Raw genomic sequence first — 6,071 nt, 5'->3', positions numbered from 1 at the left:
TGTTGATTAAACCATAGGTATAATCATAGGTTTCAGTTTGGAATTTTGGTGGTGGGATTATCCTTTGGTTTTTATTTTAGTCACAGATTATGTCTTTACGGTTACACTTGAAATCTTTGTAATGTCTACTATAAGAGCAGCATTTTTGTGTCCTTTCTCATGCAAATAAAGCCTGTGAAAACATCAGCTGTGTCATCAAGTACTTTAAGTGTCTTTAGGGTTAAAGAAAAGACTGATTTAGAATTTCAACATGCAAAGCATCTAAAATGTTACAATCTTTTACGTTATATCCATTTATAACAGTCTTTAATGAACCACTTTGCAAAACAGAATCAGAATTTCCTTTATTGTCATCATACTTGGTGCATGACGAAATTGCAGCAGCTTCCACAGTACAGTGCATGATCAAGTAAAAAAATAGATAAAATCTGTACAAAATTAAATAGTATAAAAGAATAGCATAGTAATAAAGGAGTTAAATAAAAAGAATACACAATAATATACAATGATACACATCCAAAAGTTCTAGTCCGGTAGTGCAAGGTAAAGTAAACAGATATTGCACAGTGTCATTGATGTAAACAGTTGTTAACAGTGTAAACAGTTCACAATTTAACAGGTGATAAAAGCAGCAGTGATTAGAGTGAGGAGTTGAGGGTTCTAATGGCCCAAGGATAAAAACTGTTTTTAAGTCTGTTTTTCCTGCCTTCCTGATGGCAGCAGGTTGAACAGACAAACAGGCAAGTGAAACAGTGAGAAAGTTCAACTCCTCTGCTTGTGGCCTTCCGAGGCACAGGCTCAGTCCAAGAGCTCCTGCAAGCCACACCAAAGCAGAAAGCAGGAGAGTCTCTGACGTCTGCTGGATGCACAAACACACCAAACAGTTTAATTATGTGCAGCGGAGGGAGCAGGCACGAGGCGTCATCAGTCGAGCAGAGGATTCAAGGAGCCGGCGATGAATATGATATGATATGAGAGTCTGTGAGGAAGGAGTACATATGAGTGTGTGAAATCAGGAGCAGGTGAACTGAGTTGCCTAGATGAGGTGGGCATGGTGGAACAGTAGAGGCGGGAATGTGTTTACAAGTGATTAACTGGCAGGTGGGAGTTGAAACGAGGCAGAGTGAGTGGAAATTTACCAAATGAGCGGAGTGACTGGCATGAATGACAGGCCAGGAATACACACTGTGACAGAAAGTATCAAAACACTCACTCCACAGAGAATTGCACACAGTCCTTATTCAGAAACTGTGCCTTAAAGTCAAAAAGTATTTTTGACCATTAAAGAATTAATGGTAGAAATCCAAAATACAAGTGTAATGAGCACAATATGGGGAATTTAAAACCAGTGAATTCTGTTGGCAGCATTTTTCTTTTGACAAATTCAAGCGGGTTTATCTTCTGTTGTTGTTTTTATATCCCAGAAATTTATTCCAAGGTCATTTCCTTAAACCTGGACACGAGCGGCATTACCTGCTTAGTTTTTATTATCCTTATCTCTTCTGATTTGTTACTCCCTTTTTTCCTTTATTTCCTCATCACCCCTATTGAGTTAATTCATAGGATAAAAAGCTCCATCCTCTGTTTATTCCTGATCAAAGAACAAAGGCTCTTTGTCTTGCTGGTTCTGATTCTGACGACTGGAAGAGGAGCAGAAACCTCAACTTTTTGGGCATTTGGAACATAGAAAACTGTTTAAAATGTTCAGTACGATATCCTCAACAGTTTTTAGTAAAGCAGACTGATTATTGATTTTAAAGACCTAAAACCAAAGATGCACCACTGCATGATACAGTAGACAGAGAGCATAATTTAGGTCTTTTGTGGATGATACACCCCATTATCGGGGATGTACCATGCCAGGGTTTTACTGATATCTTCAACTGGAACCTTTTCTGCATCTCCGTGGGTTATGGTCTCATCCATGAAGGTCTTGCAGTCTTTATAGTACTGCTTGTTTCTTTTCAGCTTCCTTTCCAGGCATTTGGATGGTGTGGATGGCACACACCTTGTTGTCTGGTAAGTTGGGTCTCTCTTCCTTGAACGGCAGTGGCATCTCATAGTAACCATCATCCTTGAGTCTGATGCCCTTTTCCATCTTTGACAGGAATTTGAGATCCTCTTGAGATATGTTGCCGTCTTCTGAAACTCTTTCCTCAAAATCAGCTTCCAGCACCTTGATAACTTCTTCAGGTGATACTACTTCCTTTATTTGTGTTCTACAGACATAGTGCACATCGCTTGTGAGGATTAAAGAGGATTGAAGAACTGGTGTCACCTGCTTCGCGATGACCTGGTGGCTTACGCCAGTGGCGTCTTCATAATCGAGACATGGGTTGCCATAGCCAACTACAATCCAACCCAAACCCGTCTTCAGTGCGAAAGGCTGATTTTCTTCACCAGGCACCACTTGTCTTGGGACAAGAGCTTGTGGTCAGTGGTAGCCAATTAGCAAGCCAACATCACAGCTTTGCTGAGGAATTATCTCATCTGAAATGTGTTCAAGATGAGGCCATGCCTTCGCTGTCACCCCTAACCCACTAACCCCCTGATTTTGATGCTCCTCAGTCTAAGGCCGTTGCTATGGCGTTCCCTAGCAACGGAGCAGCAGAGCAGCGGTGATACCTCAAGAAATAAACACAGCAGAATTTTGTTGATTGACCAATCAGAATCAAGTAGCCTATTTAAAAGTGCCATGTTCTAAATAAACAATAAATTAAAGCTAAAGTGCGTAACTTCTGTCGCCTCCCAGCGGATAAAGCGTTATTACAACAAATAAGTCGGCACTTCCATGTACACAGAGTAACACTCTGTACACAGAGTAACACTCGCCTCACACCGTGTACACAGAGTAACACTCTGTACACAGAGTAACACTCGCCACACACCGTACACAGAGTAACACCAGTAGCCACACACCGTGTACACAAAGTAACACTCGCTTCACACCGTGTACACAACGCTACACAACGTGGCGAACACCAGGCTGCTAACATNTACGCACTATAGATTTAAAACCACTGTTTCTATGGATATGTATTCATATTTAGAGATACTTTAATTAAATCTAACCAATAATGAAGGTGCATTTCTATTTATTTACATTTAAATTGCAAATATGTGTCTCTGAAACTGAAAATTTGCCTTTAGGGACATCATTTAAAGAACAAACAAAAAATGAATTAGCAATGAAAAAAATATTTTACAGTCATTATTTTGTGTTCATGTTAGAAGACAGACCACATATGATAAAAGTTTTCATAATAAACATTTTATTTTTTTTAAGTAAAATATTAAGACTTTTTTCATGGGGACGAAAAACTCACCAATAGCCAGGAATGACCCAGTTCCGGCGTTATGCACATATAATTATCACATTTCTTCACCATATGAAAATTAATTTAAACCAAAAAATACCCTGGTTACTACGAACGAGGGGCTAAATCTGGGTTGCTTCTTCCTTATCTTCGTCTTCCTCCTTCTTCTGTACATTTACACATTTACTATTCAGACTTAGGTAGAGCACTCGTTGACGTTCTGCACCTTCTGGCAAGGTGCGTTGGTTTATTATGACGTGCGGAGCACCTAGGTCGAGAGTAATTAGTTCCGCCCTGGAAATACTGCATACAGGTAGGAGTAGGAACCAAAATCGGGAGAATAAACAAATCGAAACTAAGTGAAAACGTGAGGCAGTTACAGTGGAGGTATTGTTTTGTGCATATTTCATGGAAATGCATTTCCTGTAAACCTTTACATTTATGCTTTTTGTGCTGTTTTTGTTTGTTTGACAAATCCTGTCTTAAATGTATTGCTATCCCTCCTTTTTGCTGTTACCTGCAGACTTTACAGTCATTCTGCATCTTGGGCTGGCACATTCTTGTCATCTCCGAAAGATACAAATCCTGCAGTAGGCCTATGTGAGAAACCCTGGGGACGAGGTAATGTTAAAAAAAAAGAAAACATGTACAAAGTTAATATTCAGAGAAACAAATAATGCCCACTTACTTCAGGAGTATTTATTCATGCAGATGATTTATTTTTTGACAAAATTATCTTAACTCCTAAAGGACCAGTGTGGAGGATTTAGAGGGATATATTTGCAGAAATGGTATATAATTTACTATTTAATAATTACTATGTTTTCTGTCGCTTATACTAACCTGGTCTGTAAAGGCTGATGCACACCTTGAAAAACTTTTGTGGACAGGTGCGTGGGTGCATAGAGTCACAACAAAAAGAAAAAAGGTGCTCGCACACTGTCCTTTAACTTGCATAGTACTTTAATAACAGCAACGTTTCGGTCCTCAGACCTTTGTCAAGCAGAGATGAAGACACAATGACACACCAAGCAGATATAGCCTACTCTGTGAGATACAGCCAATCAGAGACTGAGCAGACAGAGGGCAATAAGTCAATCATGTCAAGCTGCACATAACTAGCAATCACAAGGACCTCCCACAATACAAGTGGTGGAAAATGATAGAATAATACAAAAAATACATAATAATTTAAAGACAATAATCACAAAACCTTCTTAAGACCATCTTAGATGACACTAGCATACAATAAGACTGAGAGACTGTCTATATTTTACAACAGAGAAATGGATACAATAGTGAAGGTCAATGTTTCTCTGTAGGAAAACAAACAATCAGAGATACTGCTGACACAAAAAATATATCCATACAGAATGATAGAAGATACATCCATACACAATAGAAAATTAGTTATAGAAAAATATCATAGAAAATACTATAGAGAAATTCTGTACATAAAAATCTGGAGAGGAGCACAGAAAATCCATCTAGGCCTTCAGTACCTGACAATAGAAACCTAATAATTAGTGGATTAAAACACAAATCCTTGATAATATGAGGATATGTTTCTATCACAAAAAAAACTTCACAGCATCACATTCAATGAGAATTCATCATTAGGTCCTTTGGGAGATAATGTCTGTAAGGTAAAGATCCAGTAAGCCTCACGTCTCTTCAAAATAAGGTCATGGTCACCACCACGAGGTGGTAACTTGATTCCAGCCAACATAAACAGCCTTTTTTATACAAACTCAGAGTGAAACCCGGCCAAAGAAGAAATGCAGGTGGGGGACGTGAGTAAACAAGAACAGGACAACGTCCATGGACACGCAGCCTATCCAAGAGACGGTAATAAATATTTCATCTATTGAACTGACAAATGATCAAATGAATCTGTTGTCTAAGGGCCTATCATTTGTCCCAAGAAGAGGTATAATTGCCTTTGGACTGAAAGTAGATTTATTTAAATCTTTTCGACAGATGAAATTGAAATATCTCTTTGCCAATAATAGGGAGACTGCTACTAGAAGTCCCTCACTCTTTAGACCTAAGAGCGAATTTTGTCCCCATGTGTCGAATGCTTCTATAAATACCTTTTGCCGTTTGGTGGAGCAAGACATTATGAAGAGTATTAACACCTTGTCCTCGTGTCTCTCATAATCTGTCCAGTGAAGAAAAAACAGCACTGTCAGAGCTGATGTCTTCTAAAAATGTGGTGATCAAATCTGCTGACAAGGGAGGAGCAATCATTATTCAGTTAAAGAACAGTGTGCGAGCACCTTTTTTCTTTTTGCTTATACTAACCTGAAAATGAAAATTGTCGTTTTTTTTTCATTACCATAGAGTGAGCTGTTTATATCTAAATACATAGCAGGTCCACCTCCACGGAGTCTGTCTTCTTGTCTTCTTATTCAACAGTAGCCCAGAATGTTCAAACCAAACACTGGCTCTAGATAGGACCATCTCCATTTTTCACATCTGCCATTGTATTTGCCCTACATGCTTGGCACATGGGAGAAGTTTCAGTTGGTTGCAGTCTGCAACCTCACCACTAGATGCCACTAAATCCTGCACACTAGACCCTTAAAGGGATAGTTCGGGTTTTTGGACATGAAGTTGTGTGAAACGCTGACCATCTGTAGCTCTGATGTGACGGTGTCACTACTGTCAACGAGCCTCCTGCTCTGAGAAATGGCCCGTAGCTTACCGGAGAAAAAGTAGTTCTGAAGATGTACGGGGGACACGTAACCAAAA

The sequence above is a fragment of the Epinephelus moara genome, chromosome 5 (genome assembly GCF_006386435.1).
Source record: "Epinephelus moara isolate mb chromosome 5, YSFRI_EMoa_1.0, whole genome shotgun sequence".
In the NCBI taxonomy this organism is placed as follows: domain Eukaryota; kingdom Metazoa; phylum Chordata; class Actinopteri; order Perciformes; family Serranidae; genus Epinephelus; species Epinephelus moara.
This window is presented reverse-complemented; position numbering follows the sequence as displayed.